Source organism: Anastrepha obliqua, chromosome 6, assembly GCF_027943255.1.
Source record: "Anastrepha obliqua isolate idAnaObli1 chromosome 6, idAnaObli1_1.0, whole genome shotgun sequence".
Lineage (NCBI taxonomy): Eukaryota > Metazoa > Arthropoda > Insecta > Diptera > Tephritidae > Anastrepha > Anastrepha obliqua.
The window spans coordinates 59,392,672-59,410,641 of NC_072897.1; the positions used below are offsets into that span (position 1 = coordinate 59,392,672).

General features: G+C 39.5%; 1 long non-coding RNA gene across 1 annotated transcript; it reads right to left on the reverse strand.

Annotated features, from left to right (window-relative positions):
• Window positions 1-14,470: 14,470 nt before the first annotated feature.
• On the reverse strand, window positions 14,471-14,804 carry LOC129249777 (uncharacterized). Its single transcript, XR_008582717.1, has 3 exons — window positions 14,774-14,804; window positions 14,652-14,713; window positions 14,471-14,582 (listed from the first exon to the last, which is right to left on the reverse strand). It is a non-coding gene; the product is annotated as an uncharacterized LOC129249777 (long non-coding RNA).
• Window positions 14,805-17,970: the final 3,166 nt, after the last annotated feature.

Below are 17,970 nucleotides of genomic sequence, written 5' to 3' on the forward strand. Positions count from 1 at the left end.
GTTCGGGATTTTTTCTTCTTGCGGCTTCGGGTTTTTTCCATTTTCTTCTCCAATTTCAATCAAAGAGAAACGATTTTCAGAGGACTCGCAGCTACGTAGCCAATATTGATCGAGTTTAGCTTTTTTTAGAATATTTTTGGCTTACGTGGTTGTTTTTTGGTTTTCTAACCATTACCTGTAGTAAATTTATTGGTTAAAGGTGTTGGCGAGGAACACTGCTGTAGATTTTGGGGAAGTTCATTTGGAGCTGATTGGGGAGTGGTTTCTTCGGTTTTCCGGTTGTGTAGCAACTTCAGTTGTTCTTGCAGTAAATTTATTTTCTGCTGTATAATTTTCAGTTGCGTAATTTGTTGTTGATTTTCTAAGGGTTTTGGCGAGTTACTGCTTGGTTGCTGTTTTTGTCGTTGTTTTTTGGGTTCTTGGGCTAGCTGCTGCTGTTCCAGTTGTTGTTGATGCTGTTGTTGTTGCTGTTTCGGATTACCCCGATTTCGAGGGGAGTGGCAAACGTCCATTTTTAATTTTGTAAATTATTATAATTTTTTTGTTTTACTTTATGAATTTTTTTTTAAGATGCAGGAGAATTGCCAGTTGGCAATACTGAATAAATTTTAATTATGCAAAAGCACAAAAAGCTTGCATATTTTATAGCCGAACATATTGCAGAGGGCTGTGATAAATATTTATATGTTTTAATGATTTGCCGTTTTTGTTGAGTATTTTTATTGTTGTTTTATTTTCACTTTGCTCCAGCTCTGAGCGCCAAATTTTTAATTAGAAAAAAACTATGCGTTTATTAAACATTGGTTTTGTATTATTTTGTTCTTTAATCGGGTTTCCACAAATTTATATATATATTTTTTTTAGTTTTTCATATAAAAAATTCACTGATGGATTAATATGGCTCTGTTTTCAAACGTTTCGTAATGTCTGCATATGAGACATTGCCAACGCTCTTAACAATTATTGGGTCTTTACGGGGAGGCATCTGTCTTCTGCGATTTCCTCTTGCTTTTGCCTCGTCCCGTCAGATTTTGGGGTTTTTTGTGTGGTTACATTACGGGTTTTCTTAGCAATTACAATGTTCCATTCTTCGGAACTGAATTGCTCATTTGTTGATACCGGTGTGTCTCGCAGAGCTTTATCGCTATCGTTTTTGCTCTTTTTCGCAGGGCGTTTCCGTGCAGCGACGGTACCTATTGTCCTCTTTGGTGTGCAATCCATGACGCGCTTTATAAGAAGTGATGTTTGCGTCCATCTAATTTTTACTTCGAGTAGAAAACTTTTCGTCCCTTTTAGCATCCTTATTTTAAAAGCCAGATTGGATCTCTCTAACTTCTTGTGGGTGGGATGAACACAAAAACTACAAAAGCAGATTCAAGTATGCCATAAGGGCATCAAAAACGACGTCTTGGAAAGTCTTCTGTCAAAAGATAGAAATCGAGAAAGCCCAGTAGACTCCGGGAAGTTGTATCAACGAACCCCAACAACCCTAGTTACCTCATTAAAGTTGATAGCAATGCAACAACTACCCGGTTGTCTCTGCAATGAAGACATCAGAACTCATCCTCATCCTCCCGTTCACACTAGAGAACCCCCAATAGATTTTGTAACGGAGGATAACATAAATGGAAATGGGAGTAAACAGAACACTTCTCTCGTTCATAGAACGAGTGCTAATCGAGCGGACGATGCCCGCAGATTTGGGTGAAACATTCATTACATTTCCGGTCAGCCCGTTGATAATCTTTGTGAGGAACTTGGAAAAAACGGGAGGTAAGATAATTTCATATGCCGTTGATATTGTAATAGCAATCTCGGGTAACAACTTCCAACACTGAGTATTTTTCAAGAAAGATCTCTCAACAGACTATAATTTTGGTGCAAAACACGAGGACTAGAAATAAATCCGGAAAAAGCGGAACTAATAATGTTTAGCAGGAGACATAAAACACCTGCTCTTCAACAAACATTCCTAGGGAAAAACCCTATAGAGTAACATAATGGGCTAAATATCTAGGACTCGTACTAATAGGACTATTAATTAGTTCGTGCGGTTTTTTTTCGAAATTTGAAACTTTATTGACGTAAAATGGTTACAAATTTAATATTCAAAGTATTGTCCATCGCTTACTACTACTTTTTCCCATCTTTCTGGCAATTCACGGATTCCCTTTGTGAAAAATTCGGTCGGTTTTGCCGCAATCCACGAATCGATCCATTTTTTGACTTCATCGTAATTACGGAAGTGCTGGTCAGCTAGGCCATGTTGCATCGATCGGAAGAGATAGTAATCGGATGGCGCAAGGTCTGGACTATACGGCGGGTGGGGTAGGACATCCCATTTGAGCGTTTCTAAGTATGTTTTGACCACTTGTGCAACATGTGGCCGAGCATTGTCATGTCGCAAAATAACTTTGTCGTGTCTATCGGCGTATTGCGGCCGTTTTTCTCGCAGTGCTCGGCTCAAACGCATCAATTGTCGTCGGTAGACATCCCCCGTAATCGTTTCATTCGGTTTCAGTAGCTCATAATACACAACACCCAGCTGGTCCCACCAGATACACAGCATAACCTTCAGGCCATGAATATTCTGCGCCGACGTCGATGTTGAAGCATGGCCAGGGTATCCATACGTTGCCCGACGTTTTGGATTGTCGTAATGGACCCACTTTTCATCGCCAGTCACAATTCGATGCAAAAAACCCTTTCTTTTGTGCCGTTGAAGCAGTTGTTCGCATGCCATAAAACGGCGTTCAACGTCTCTTGGCTTCAATTCATACGGCACCCAATGGCCTACCTTTCGGATCATTCCCATGGCTTTTAAACGTTTGGAAATGGTTGATTGATCAACTCCCAAAGTTTTTGCAACCTCTTCTTGCGTTTGAGCCGGATCTTGATCGAGCAATTCCTCCAATTCGGTATCCATGAACTTTGGCGGCGCACCCTCGCGTTCTTCGTCTTCCAAGCCAAAATCACCACTTTTAAAGCGTGCAAACCACTTCTGGCACGTTCGCTCAGCTAGAGCATGCTCACCATAAACTTCCACCAAGATACGATGACTTTCGGCTGCTTTTTTCTTCATATTAAAATAATGAAGAAGAATTCCCCGCAAAAACACATTATTTGGCACGAAATTCGACATTTTCAAGTGTGGTAAAAATATTGTTGTTTACGCTTCAAATAAAAAACTTATACTGACGTTTATGCCTTACGACAGTAGCTCTCCAATGAATGTTTGGAAATGTGGATCGATGGAATAATAATCAAGTTACGCCATCTGTTGTAAAACCGCACGAACTAATTAATAGACCTATTAGATAGACATCTAAATTGGGGGCCCACAGTCGCAGATGGAGTACGCAAAGCTACGACGGCGTTGTACACCTGTGGAACGCTTTTTGGGGAAACTGGAGTTTGAAACCCAGAATGATACACTGGCTGTACACAGCAGTAATTAGAACAATTCTCTACTACGGTATTGCAATCTGGTGGAATGCCCTTGAGAAGGGCGCAAACATTAAAAGAGTTGACAAGGTCTATAAACTCGCCTCTGGTCTTATAACCGGTGCAGTGTCAACCGCACAATCGAAAGCAATGCATGTGACATTAAACCTCCTGGGAGTTCCATCAGTTCCTTTTTCTTTGAGGACGAAACAGAGAAACTTTTCCAATTCACAATGAAAAATTGCCGAGACCCAAATATATGCGTACATGTAAAACTTCCTTGTACGTAGCGATGTATGTATCCTATATATGCATATATGGTACACTTGTGAAACCACTTGCGAACCAAAAAAAAGTACCGAGCTGCTTGTTAATTATGTACAAGCGTACAAAGATTTATCAGACCAAAAGAGAATTAAAGTGCAATAATCAGTAACATTGATTATGTGTCTGTGTGTGTTTGTATGCAAATCTACAATGAGTGGGTGTTTATTTGTGCGGAATGAGTGTTAATTAGATGTACGTTGTTTGAGTAGTGCTTAAGGTGATCCAACATCGATGATTTTGCTCTCTCTGGCCTTTCTAGACTGAGCGTTTTGGTAAGACTCTATCTCAGCTTTGGTGCGCGCTTAAAAGGATCAGCACCCGTGGTTATACGGCCTTTGGGGGTCTTGTTCTCCTCGGTTTGGTCCACTTGTAGATCACTCGATCCACCTACACTGAGTGTCTTTCTGGGACCCTCTTGCAGGCTTTTGTTACCACTGCCAATGATGGCTCCATATATGTTGCCGTTGTTGTTTTTTTTTGTTCTCGTTTTATTATCCAGGCTTGGTTCTTTTACCAGCGCATCGTGTGTAAGAGGGCAGGCCGAAATAAACAGGAATAGGTATATCCTCGGAGACAGTGCCCGTATTCCATTTCCCTGAGGCCAGTTCTTCGCTTTACCGGTCCCGAAAAACACGGACGAACCAGAGCTCGCCCGGAGCAATGCAGACTACCTTTGAGTCAAATATACACTCCCTGACTAGGGCCCGAAAGGCTAGTCACTGATACACCCCGTAACTAACACCATGGCAGAGCAAGCTCACATCACCATCTTCACTTCAAGAACCGAGATGGTTGTGAAAGTGCTGAGGGACTCCCAATGCGACACAGCATATACCAGCAGTGTTGCCAATTTAGCGGCTTTGTCGATAGAATTGACGACTTTTGCTTGAGTTTTGGCGACAAAAAAAAATATTTTGACGACAAAAATGATTTAGCGACTTATCTGGCAACTTTTGGAGCTCATATCAAAACCGTTTTAGGCAATAGATACTTTTCTGTCAACTTGATTACCCGTGAATGCCCTTTACCTTCCATACTCTAGAGTAACAATTTACTGACTATAGATAAAATAACGCACTACCTATTGGTGTGTTATCGTCGATAAATTATCGACCTGTAATTGAAATTTTACAAAAATACAGTATTTCAGAAGATTGAAACTAACTTCCGTTGATCTCAAATTTCAGTAGAGTCGGTATTACTGGTTTAATTATTATTCATCTAAAAATTTTAAGTCCGCAGCTGGCATCTTGTGCCCCTCTCAGAGTGAAATTTGGGATCCGCCCCTGATGGAGTTAACGACTTTCTAGCGACTTTTGATATTGGCCCTAGCGACTCGGATTTATTGGCGTTGGCAACACTGTATACCAGCATTTAGCAGCCGCACCTAACATGGTGAACAGACGCTGACCAGGAACTCGTCCATTATGGAAACCATCGCGCCTGGGTTTTTGTTTGTTCATCATGCCCACAGCTTAGATGTCCGATCCCGAAAGAGCGAACACTTCCGTGCCAAAAGTGTACATATGTGTTTTTTGTTTTTGTTTGAATCGAAGGGGGAATATTGCATAGATACCGTTAACATAGACGGCATGCACGATTCATACCGCTCGTTAAAGTTACACCTCATTTGGGACCACACACAGCAGGTGTTATCCTACTAAACTGGACCTGCGAAACACTATCTACATGCTAAACCCTTAACTCCGACCTCAGGAGCTTTAATTTTGTCCTGTGGTACCGCCGTTAGGCATTGTTTCGCAGGGCCAAGCTGAACCATTTAGGTTTCTTCACATACACAATGGTCTACTCTCCATTTTTTGGTTGTCTCCTTTCTGTATGCGCTGCCATTCTTTTTTCCGCAGATTTTGTATCGCATTCGCTGATCAGTCTTTCAGCTCACAGCAGCTTCGATTGCAACATGTACATTACTATACTGCTGGCGTAAGCTTTTCTTTAACTATCGTTTTTATAGTTGTCCTTTCGAACACATATTTCGGGCAGAAACAAAAGATATGCTTCACACTTTCACTGCAACTACCGCAGAACGAGCACTCCATTGCGTCATCATGACCAAATTTATGAAGATACTCTTTGAATCAGCCGTGTCCCGTCAGGAATTGCACACCCTCGGCTTCTCTGCTTAAGATCGTTGTCTTCCTGTAAAATCCAAAGTTGGGAGGACTGCATTAAAATTGATCGTAAAGACAAGTAAATGACCAAATCCTGTTTCGGAGAACTGGCCTCAAACATGAACTTTAACTGGATGCTTGACAGTTCGTTGAAGTTTATCCGCAGAACACCAGGGCCAACTCATACACCCAATCTCCCCAACTGAAAATTCATCCGTGCCCAATTTATTTCTGAATTTGCCCCCGCAAGTCGTTTTTCAATGTGTGATAATGAGAGCAGCGGTTTCTTCAATATGTTCCGGAATATGAGGTATTCTAGAAACATCAACACCACTTTGCATTAAAGCTGTTTCAGCTTCACGCAACGATAAGTTCGGCTTTGTCACAAGCGCATCAATGGTCTTCTGATCTTGCTTTGGAGAGACATATTTTCTTTGCGCCGCGTCTGGGAAAATCGTTAACGTTTTCAACTTCGGTATACCTTGGCACCCATTTATTTATGAACGTTTTCCACTTCTTCTAATATTTTGCTGTCGAGGCAAAGAAATTTTTGGATTTTTAGGGTGTGTACATAAAAACACTGCTTCAAATCGTTTTTCATACGCGGAAATCCTTTTGTAAAACAATGTACGCTTTCCAACTCTCTCACAAAACTAACAAATTGCACAACGCATTGCGAAAAGGATACACTTATTTAACACCATTCTATTTTTTTTTTAAACGTACGCCAAAGTTTGAATTTTGCCAGTCACGCTCCCATTAGACAAACTGTATTTTCTTAGAAGCATAATGGCTGAACACATCATAAACCTACTGTGTACCCATCAGAGAACTGTACCGGCTGAGTGCAAAACATTCATTCGCTTCGCTTGAACAAAATAAATACCAGTCTAACGGTTAGACGGGATAGAAGTGAAACCTTCCGTAAGACAAACTGAGAGAGAATGAGACGAAAGCAGCATTAGGGGCGGGATAATTATAGGTTCATTATAATATTGCTATAAAGTTCATATTTTATTTTCTTCATTTTATTATTATTCATCCTCAATGTTTTCAATTTCAACAAATGATACGAGTGGCTTATGATAGCTAAAATATGATACAAATGCTTTGGTTTCGATGTTGTCAACATATCTTTGAAATACCGCGTCAATTGTTGTTTTTGATCGTGTTGTCGGTTCAGTGCGATTGTTACACATTTTTAAATTGAATGTTGTATTGAGAAAGTCAATTGAAGGAACCGCTGTGTCTAATGCAAAATTTACGTTAAAATCGCCACTTAAAATCATTGGAACTTTATCGTAATCTTTTCTAAGTATCCGCGATACTTCTGGTGTATACTTTATTTAATTTATTGATTTTTTTTCTGTCGATATTCACGACACTTTTCTGCATTGTTTTTCGGCATAATTGCGGTAAATATTTAAAAATGAAAATATTTACGAATATAAAAATACACACGCGGTTGCTATTATGAGCGTCCCCAGCAAAACCTGCGGGACCGAAACTCTAACACAATTACATTTTTTTGAATGTTACAAACACATATGCACGCAGGTTTTGCTGGGGCGTGACCGAAACTCTAACACAATTACACATATGCACTCATATTTGTTTGAAAATCGACTTTTTTTTTGGTTCTCCGTCACCTTTGGAAAATGTGTAAACAGTAAGCAAACTTTATTCAAATATTTTCCCTCATTTTTGCATCAGTAAAATTAAACAAACGCCGTAGCCGAATGGGTTGGTGCGTGACTACTATTCAGAATTCACAGAGAGAACGTCAGTTCGAATCTCGGTGAAAACACCAAAATTCAGGAAAATTATTTTTCTAATAGCGCTCACCCCTCAGCAGGCAATGGCAAAACACCGAGTGTATTTCTGCCATGAAAAAAAGCTCCTCATAAACATATCATAAAATAAAATAAAATATCTGTTTAAAAAAAATTTTTTTCTTGTGATTCGAACCAAGGATTTTGGATCTGAAGCTCACATTGCTAGTCGCTCGGCTACCGCGCCATGCTGTCGGCGCTGGCCTAAAAGTTATTTAGTTCGTCGCTACGTTTATATCAACATATAATATAACGCTTCGTAACTAAATAACTTTTAGGCCAGCACCTACAGCATGACGCGGTAGCCGAGCGACTAGCAATGTGAGCTTCCGATCCAAAATCCTTGGTTCGAATCACAAGAAAAAATAAAAGTTATTTTTATTTAGTTCGTCGCTACGTTTATATCAACATATAATATAACGCTTCGTAGCCAAGTTGGTCGCTTTTTTCGTTTCACTTTTTCCCAAATCACTCCCAACGATTCTAAAGAAGTTTTCACTTCAAAAACAGGCCTTTGCGTTCAAACGATCGAACTTGTTCACATATGTTATTGTCATTGTTTATTTCACCTCAATCAAATCATGTGCTGCGTTTTAGCTCTCCGATGTTATCACCAATCGTCTTCATAGCAGCCGTTTCGGGTATTTGCTCGTTCGGCTGTACATTTATTTTTTGAGCAAGAATAAAAGGGCTATAGAGCCAAATGAGTCGGTTTGAACACGTATGATCCCGCATGAGTTTTTACATGTACCGATAGCAAAGTAAAAGCAAAATTTTAAAGCAAAAACACTACATTTTCATATTTGTTTTTTTCTTAAAACTTACAATAAAACATATAAAATCGTTTGAAATTATTTTACAACGGCTGAAACCAACTAATCCTTTCAAATACGAAACGCAATTTACAGCGTACATTGTACGCCAACGCTCGTTTGCTCGAACATGTGCTTTTTACAATAATGACAATTACTTCTTTGAACAAGTTTGATCGTTTGAACGCAAAGGCCGAGGCTAATTTCATTCAATGCTGCTTTTTGTTCAATGATTAGATTTGAGCCGAAGGCATTAGATCATACGTGTTGACTGAGCTGACCTACGCGTTTGCCTGCATGAGCTGACTGCACTTGACCAAATATTTTGGTTCAATTGACTGAATGTGAGCAAGAAATTTAGCGTATGAACAACTCAAGAAAACAGTGAGCCATGCAGGTCTCTGGTACCCATGTAGTGGCTTTGCCGACGGCGAACAACTGATTTTGACCAGTATAAAAAGTTAATATTGTAAGAGTGTGTATTTCCCTCTTGTATTATGTATTGCTAAATGGTTCTCTCAAGCGATAATCAATAGAAGAATAAATAGTACTTTCTGGTGCACTGACGAAAACAGTTCGTTTTGCGTTGATGGAGAAATATCGCGAATTAGGTATTTATAATTATGTGTTTTAAAATAAAGTCAAATGAAACGTAATAATTTAAATTAAAGTTTGTTTTTAAATTTTTCAAAGGCCTCGTCTTTTCCGCTTCTACTTTTTATTCGTCTTGTGTACATATATGAATACCTTTAACATACATCTAATTTGATTGAAAACTGGGTGTTGGTTTATGCATTTAAATTTGCGCTTACACCATTTTTGTGTGCTTGGCCGAGCTCCTCCTCCTATTTGTGGTGTGCGTCTTGATTTTGTTCCACAAATGGAAGGACCAATAGTTTCAAGCCGATTCCAAACGGCAGATATTTTTTATGAAGAGCTTTTTGATGGCAGAAATACACTCGGAGGTTTGCCATTGCCTGCCGAGGGGCGACCGCTATTAGAAAAAACTTTTTCTTCATTTTGGTATTTTACCGAGATTTGAACCTACGTTCTCTCTGAATTCCGAATGGTAGCCACGCACCAAACCATTCGGCTACGGTGGCCGCCGTATGTATGCAGGTGTATACAGATGATATAAGTCTACTGGTCAACTTAATACTAACCTCAATGGTTGTGGAAACTGACAACTGACGAATGTTATAAATAATACATATTTTACAGCTGTTTGCAGTGATATATCAACCACTCCTGCACAAGATAAGATGAATGTTTTGGGTCATTCATTATCTTGTTGAAATTGCCAAGTTGTCCCATTTAAGCCCAGTTTTTCGACACTTGGAATTAAATTTTCTTTAAGAATGTCGCGATACATTGTCCTGTCTATGAACATGAGCTTTCCGACACCAAATGCCGTCCATCAAACTATCATATTTCCTCCACCGTGTTTAACTGTTTTGAGCAGGTTGTTCTATTGAAGCTCTTTATTTGGCTTTCGCCAAATCTTTTGTGCTCCATCTAACCAAAATAAATTGAATTTTAATTCATCATTAAATGTGGTGGTGTTCTAAAAAGCATCGGGCGTAGTTAAATGCCTTTAGCACATTCTAGCCTCTTTTTCTTATTTACCTTCGAAATGAGGGGTTCCTCCTTCGAGGAATCCGCCCATGATACCCTTATATTGGGTATTTCGAACAGTTTGGTCTTCCTTGTGGACTAATGGAGTACCGGAAAAAATCGTCACCATCATTCAAGAACTTTATGCGGGAGCTGTGTGCAGTGTACTCTTCAAAGGCAAAAAGAGTGAGTTGATCAGTATTCACAATGGTGTGCGTCAAGGTTGTGTGTTGTCGCCGCTGCTGTTTATCACTGTACTTGATGACATTATAAGAAAAACAAATATCGATATTCCATCAGGCATTCATTGGCACCCATATCAGAAGCTCTGCGATCTGGATTATGCCGATGATATATGCTTTTTGCCACACAAATTGTCTGATGCACACGCTTAACTTACTGCCTTAATACGATATGCAAAACAAGTTGAATTGCGACACGAAGCTTCTACGCATCGAAACTGCAAACCAAGACGCACTGACGCTTCAAGTGGGTGGCACGCTGGTTACAATTAAGGACATCGAAAACTTCTGCTACCTTAGCAGCACAGTGTCAAAAAATGGCGGAGCGGAAGCTGATGTAAGTTCCCGCATAAACAAAGCTCGCCACGCTTTCCACAGGATGAATTGCAAACCGCTTTAAATAATGCAGCGCGTTTCGTGTTTGAAAAAAGGAAATATGACCATATATCTATCTACTCAAAACAGATTCTCGATCATAACCTCGACTCGTATCTCAAAATACGCTCCCTTTTGTTCCTGCATAAATTAATATACACACAAAAACCATTGTACCTGTATAAAAACATTAAACAATGCCAGTGCACACGAACATTGAATCTAATTGTTCCGACTTACACTTACTTGGAATCAGAACGCATGTTCTTTGTTAGTGCCATAAAACTATAGAATTCTATACCAACTACAATAAAACTTATAAAACAAACAAGGTGTTTTAAAACTGCAGTTTCTAACTACTTCTAACCTTAAATCCCCCTTTCCTTCTCCCATTCCCACCATCTTTCTCTTCTTCTCACTTACTACTCTAAGTCTAGTCTATAAGTTTAATAGTTAAAATAGTTTTAAATCTAAGTAGCATTTCTATGTATACCATCCTCGTATTCTAGAATTATAAGAAGATGTACTACCACAAGACTCTGTCTTACTATGTACAAAACAAATCAAATAAATTGAAATTGAAATTGAATTGAATCTGGTCATCAAAACATATCAGCACAAAAACAAAATTTCGAATTTTCAATACAAGCATCAAACCAGTGTTACTTTATGCGTGTGAAACATGGAAAGTCAAAGATACCACATGCAATAGCCTGCAAACATTTATCAACAGATGTCTGCGCATTATTCACCGCATATTTTGGCCAAGAGTTATGGCCCACGAAAATCTTTTAAATATTTCAATTTGCAAGCCCATCGCAGCTGATATCAAAGAAAGGAAATGGTGTTGGATTGGGCACACCTTAAGCAAAGAAGACAATGACATCGTAAAGATGGCCCTAAAATGGAATTCACCAGGCTCCAGAAGAAGAGGACGACCACGTACAACTTGGATGCGATCAACACACGCGGAATACCAATCAAGATGTTCCTGGCATGAAATTCGAAAAGTTGCACAAGATCGCTCACGTTGGTCTGAATTTGTTTCCCCCCTTTGCTCCGACTAAGAGCGGTATTTCTTCATATAACTATATAAATAATTTCATGAACAAACCATTTATTCTTAATTTGACAAGAGCTATCAAGGAATAAAAAAAACAAAAAAACACGCACACTTGATGCCCTATCCTGTGTACGTACATATTTGTGTTCCGAACTTCCAGCAAAACAATGCGTATCAGTATACAAATATGCATGTACATACAACCGCACTCACGGGCCACTCACTTCATTCCTCTAAATGCGTATGTCGTTCGAAGCTTAAATTCTATGCCTAGCGACTACAAGAACAAAATCCATTAATAGGTGCAGCCGTAGCGGTCATCATTCTAGTTGCCATAGTGCTGAACAGTCTGAAATAGTCGCGGCGGCCCCGAACAGTTTCAACTATTGTACTGTGCAACAAAAACTCATCATCAAAAAATTCATTGATAAATTCGAGCTCATAGTTCTAAGAGCAAGTACTTTCATTCATAAAACGAGCCGCCCATATTCCAATTTTCTCGTCCTTTCGAAAACAATCAATATTGGAATATTTTTTACAGAAATATTTGCCAATATTTGGTAAATCTTGAATTTTTGTCATGTCGAATGGTCGCGACTCGTATATATAATATATTTGTATCAATTTATGTATGTAAATATTTCTTCTAAATGCTCGACAACCGCAGCTGCTTCGCCTAAAGTGTGCGCGCATGAGCATATAGTAACTTGCAGAAAACAGCATAAGTAGCTCATAAAAAAGTTCTGTGTCGGACATTTCAATATATGTGTACATATATATAATTGGCACGTTCACCCTTTTTGGGTGTTTGGTCGAGCTCCTCTTCCTATTTGTGGTGTGCGTCTTGATGTTGTTCCACAAATGGAGGGACCTACAGTTTCAAGCCGACTACGAACGGCAGATATAGTATTTTTATGAGGAGCTTTTTTATGGTAGAAATACACTCGGAGGTTTGCCATTGCCTGCCGAGGGGCGACCGCTATTAGAAAAATGTTTTTCTTAATTTGGTGTTTCACCGAGATTCGAACCTACGTTCTCTCTGTCAATTCCGAATTGTAGTCACGCATCAACCCATTCGGCTACGGCGGCTTCCGCAGAAATTTCAATACTAGAAGTAAATTTCGAAACAATTATTTTATGTTGGCTGATATTAGGTAAATAGCAAATTAGTACATGTGTATATTACTTTACGTATGTATTTAGTTCTTCTATTGATAAAAAGTGCACAAAAACATATGTCTGAAATCAGAGTATTTGAAGATTCCTGTACATATTTGAAGGTTACTGTACATACAATGCTGTGCCTATGAGTGTGCGCTGGATACCTTGAACATTTTTTGCGAATCGTAAAATTTTTTCTGTGGGAAGTAGAGCTGCAAAACTACCGATGGTTGCAAGATTCAATAGTTTCGATGGTTTGGCAACAAATATTCAATAGTATCGATAGTACTATCGAAAATATTTTCAAATTCAAAAACTTAATAAACGCATACTTAACAATAAAAATTAACATTTTAATAAACATTTCATATGTTTCATATGTTTAACATAATGAGATCCTTCATGGACATAGTAAATCAAAACAAATTTGAATAAAATTAAAATTAAGGATCAGTCTTCTGCCAAGATCCGAGAATTGTGACTAAGAAAAAGGAGCATGTCGATTTGTTGATTTCGTCAGCTGTGAGAGGCTGTGGCGCTTTCGACAAACTTAGAAGTGTTATATTGATTGCTTCATGTGTTTTTAAGACTCTTTCAATCATTAGGAATGCACCGTTCCATCTGGTGGCAACTTCCTGTATTAGACTATATTTAGTTTCCGTCAATTGAGAATCTTTAAATTTCTTGTAAGCAATCGTGCTACTTTTAAAAAACGCGACAATGGACTTGCATTTTTTAAGTAATTCTTTTGTGCAATCCAGCTTAAGGCAATCTTGCACCACCAAATTAAGTGAGTGTGCATAGCAGGGTAAATTCCTTTTTTTAAGCAGCTCACACGCTTTGATCATTGAGCTTGCATTATCGGTCACAATTGCCGTTATTTTATCAAAAATTCCCCATTCGTTGCAAACAGCCTGGAGGGTATCTGCTATATTCTTAGCAGTATGATTTGTTTCATCAATTAGCTTATTTGTTGATAAAACAGCAGAGTGAAGACAGTAACTATCTGTAATAAACGAGCATGTGACTGTCATATAAGATTCATTTGCCAGGGACGTCCACATATCAGTTGTGATGGCACAGTGATTTATTTTGCTGAGCAAATTTTTTAATTTAGGTTTCTGCTCATCAAATAAATTTGTCATCATGACATTAGAGAGGGTAGTCCGCGACGGTAGTTTGTAGCGTGGGTCGAATAGTTTGATAAAGTCGCGAAACTCAGGATCCTCAACTATAGAAAAAGGTTGCATGCCTTGAGCTACAAATTTTATGAGTCCTAAATCAAGCTCTTGTTTGCGCTTTGACGTAGATTCATATGTTGTGTTTAAATATGTATCTATTTTACCAGAAGTGATTGACAAATCGTTAACACGCTGACCGGGATGCGCAAGCTTCAGGTGGTCAAATAAATTTGAGGTATTTCCGCTCGTCTTATACATGCACGCCGCAAGAGCGACACTTTGCCGACATACCGTTGTTTATTTTTTCGAAATGGCCCCACACCGATGATCTTCCGACTCGCTGCCTTTTTGCTAGCTGGTTGTCCTCCTCAATTGCCTCAATGCTGCTGTCTTGTCCATCTTAACAAAGCACATGCATACATAACATAAATTTGTTACTTGCGTTGCTGAGCAGTAAATGGAACTTACCCTGTGAGTTTTTCAAGAGAAATTTGTCCATCCTTCCGCCACCAACACCAACGAAAATTTACCTACAAATAAACACTTATTTTAATATTTAATTACCTTTTACATATAAATGTATTTCTTACCAAAATTTGCTGCCGACCTGCAAAGTTGCGCCAAAACAAGTGATGTGCAATGTATGGTAATGCCACTATCGATAGTGAACAATAACCATCGATAGCGACGCAAAAATATAAAAATTCGATATATCGATAGTGCCATCGATAGTTTTACAGCTCTAGTGGGAAGTGCACGCGGCCGCATACATATGCTCACATATTAAAATGTGCATATGCCATCACGTGTGCCTTGTAATAAAGCGTTTTCTATAAAGGATTTTGATTTGGTTGAAGGGAATTCAACAATGGTTTACAGAGCACTAGACAGACAGACATAATATTTGTATATAATTTTGGATAATTTGGGAAAAATTCAAATACATAGCTATATTATATTAAAAAGCTACTAACATTCTCTGCTTCTAATCACCAGTAAATTCTTATCGACCCCTCGAAATTCCATACGTTCTGGAGGAAGCAGAGAACGTTAATGTATAGAAAAGTCTAAATGACGGGAACACATGGAACTTTGAGGGGTACCCGTTTTGCGCGCGTAGTTCACAACAGATATATTTTCCACCAAAAGTTAACAGAAAAATACTCAGCTGGTCAAATTAAACAGCAGTTTAGTAAAATTCGCTTGTATTAAAGAAGAAAGAACGTTAACGCTGTAGGCTAGCTAGCTGCAGGCACTTTATATATGTACATAGAAAACAAATATGCTAAGTTCAATAGTGACTTGGAAAGAGCAATTATCCAAAAATTATGTCTGTCTAAGTAAGGCATCTTCTGTAAAACTTTGTTGAATTCCCTTGAACCAAATCAAATCCTTCATAGAGAATTGATTGATTACCAGGCACACAGACAGATGGCATATGCAAATTTAAATATGTGAACTTATATGCATATATACATATACATACATATATGAAGTGTGTATGGATGTGCCCTTGCCACAGCAAAAAAAATGTTATGATTCCTTAAAACTTCTCAAGAAATAAAAGCGCATATTCATAGGCACAGCATTGAATATACAGTAACTTTCAAATACATATATATGTATGTACAGTAACCTTCAAAAACTCCGATTTCAGAGTAAGCTTCTAACCTTCCAGACATAGTATGCTTATGTTTTCATGCACTTTTTATCAATTGAAGAACTACATATGTACGTAAAATAATATTGTATACTAATTAACTATTTACCTACTATCTTCTTCTTCTTAATTGGCGCGATAACCGCTTACGCGATTTTGGCCGAGTTTAACAAAGCGCGCCAGACACATCAAGTGAAGCCACGTCCTCCTCCACCTGATCTTTCCAACGCAGAGGAGACCTTCCTCTTCTTCTGCTTCCACCAGCTGGTACTGCATCGAATACTTTCAAAGCTGGAGCGTTTGTATCCATTCGGACGACATGACTCAGCCCACGTAGCCACTGGATCTTTATTCGCAGCGCTATGTCTATGTCGTCGTAGAGCTCATACAGCTCATCGTTGCCAACGTGTAAAGGTCCAAAAATCTTGCGCAGAATCTTTTTCTCAAATACTCCAAGCGTAGTTTCATCGGATGTTGTCATCGTCCAAGCTTCTGCGCCATACGTTAGGACGGGCATGATGAGAGCCTTGTCGAGTATTAGTTTTGTTTGTCGAGAGAGGACTTTACTGCTCAGTTGCCTACTTAGTCCAACGTAGCACTTAATGGCAAGAGAGATTCTACGTTGGATTTCAAGGCTGATATTGTTATCAGTGTTAATGCTGGTTCCTAAATAAACGAAGTCTTTTACAACCTCGAAACTATAACTGTTTACAGTGACGTGGGTGCCGATACGCGAATGCGCCGACTTTTTGTTTGAAGACAGGAGGTACTTCGTTTTGTCTTCGTTCACCACCAGACCCTTTCGCTTTGCCTCTTTTTCCAGTTCGGAGAAAGCAAAACTAACAGCGCGGTTGTTAAGGCCGATGATATCGATATCATCGGCATACGCCAACAATGGTATCCTCTTATAAAATATTTTGCCTGAGCGATTAAGTTCTGCGGCTCGTACGATGCTCTCCAACATCAGGTTAAAGAAGTCACACGACAGCGAGTCACCCTGTCTGAAACCTCGTTTGGTATCAAACGGCTCGGAGAGGTCCTTCCCAATTCTGACGGCGCTGCTGGTGTTGAGCAACGTCATCTTGCATAGCCGTATTCGTTTTGAGAGGATACTAAATTCAGACATCGCAGCATACAAGTAACTCCTTTCTGTACTGTCGAATGCGGCTTTGATATCGACGAAAAGATGGTGTGTGTCGAGTCTCCTTTCATGAGTATTTTCCAAGATTTGGCGTATTGTAAATATTTGGTCGATGGTAGACTTTCCAGGTCTAAAGCCACACTGATAAGGTCCAATCAGTTGGTTGATGGTGGGCTTCTGCCTTTCACACAATACGCTCGCTAAAACCTTACAGGCGATATTTAGAATAGTAATCCCGCGGTAAATGGCACAGATTGCAGGATCAACCTTCTTATGGATTGGGCAGAGCACACTTAAATTCCAATCGGCAGGCATGCTTTCATCCGATCATATTTTGCATAGAAGCTGATGCATACACCTTACTAGCTCCTCGCCGCCATGTTTGAATAGCTCAGCCGTCAGTCCGTCGGCACCCACGGCTTTGTTGTTCTTTAGCCGCGTTATTGCTATTCTCACCTCGTCATGGTCGGGTAGCGGAACGACAATTCCGTCGTCAACGATTGACGGCATGTGACATGCGCAGCTGTCACTGTTTAACAGGTTCGAGAAGTGTTCCATTCGTAATTTAAGATTGCTCTCTACGTCAGTCAACAGTTCGCCGTCTTTTTTCTTACACTAAAACGCCCCGGTCTTAAAACCTTCTGTAAGCCGACGAACTTTCTGGTAGAATTTTTGGGCGTTGTTCCTGTTGGCCAGCATCTCAAGCTCCTCGCACTCACTAATTTCGGCCACTCGTTTCTTCTTTCGAATAATACGCCTCTCTTCCTTTTTTAGCTCTCTGTAGCGATCCCACATGGCTCGCGCTGCGCCCGATCGCAGCGTGGCTCTATAGGCGGCATCCTTTCTTTCAGTGGGAGCATGACATTCCTCGTATTACCAACTGTTTTTTCGGGCTTGCCCGTATCCGATTTCTTCTTCGGTGGCGGTACGTAGAGAACGAGAAATGTTGCTCTATTGCTCATATATGCCGGTTTGTTGGGCAGTGA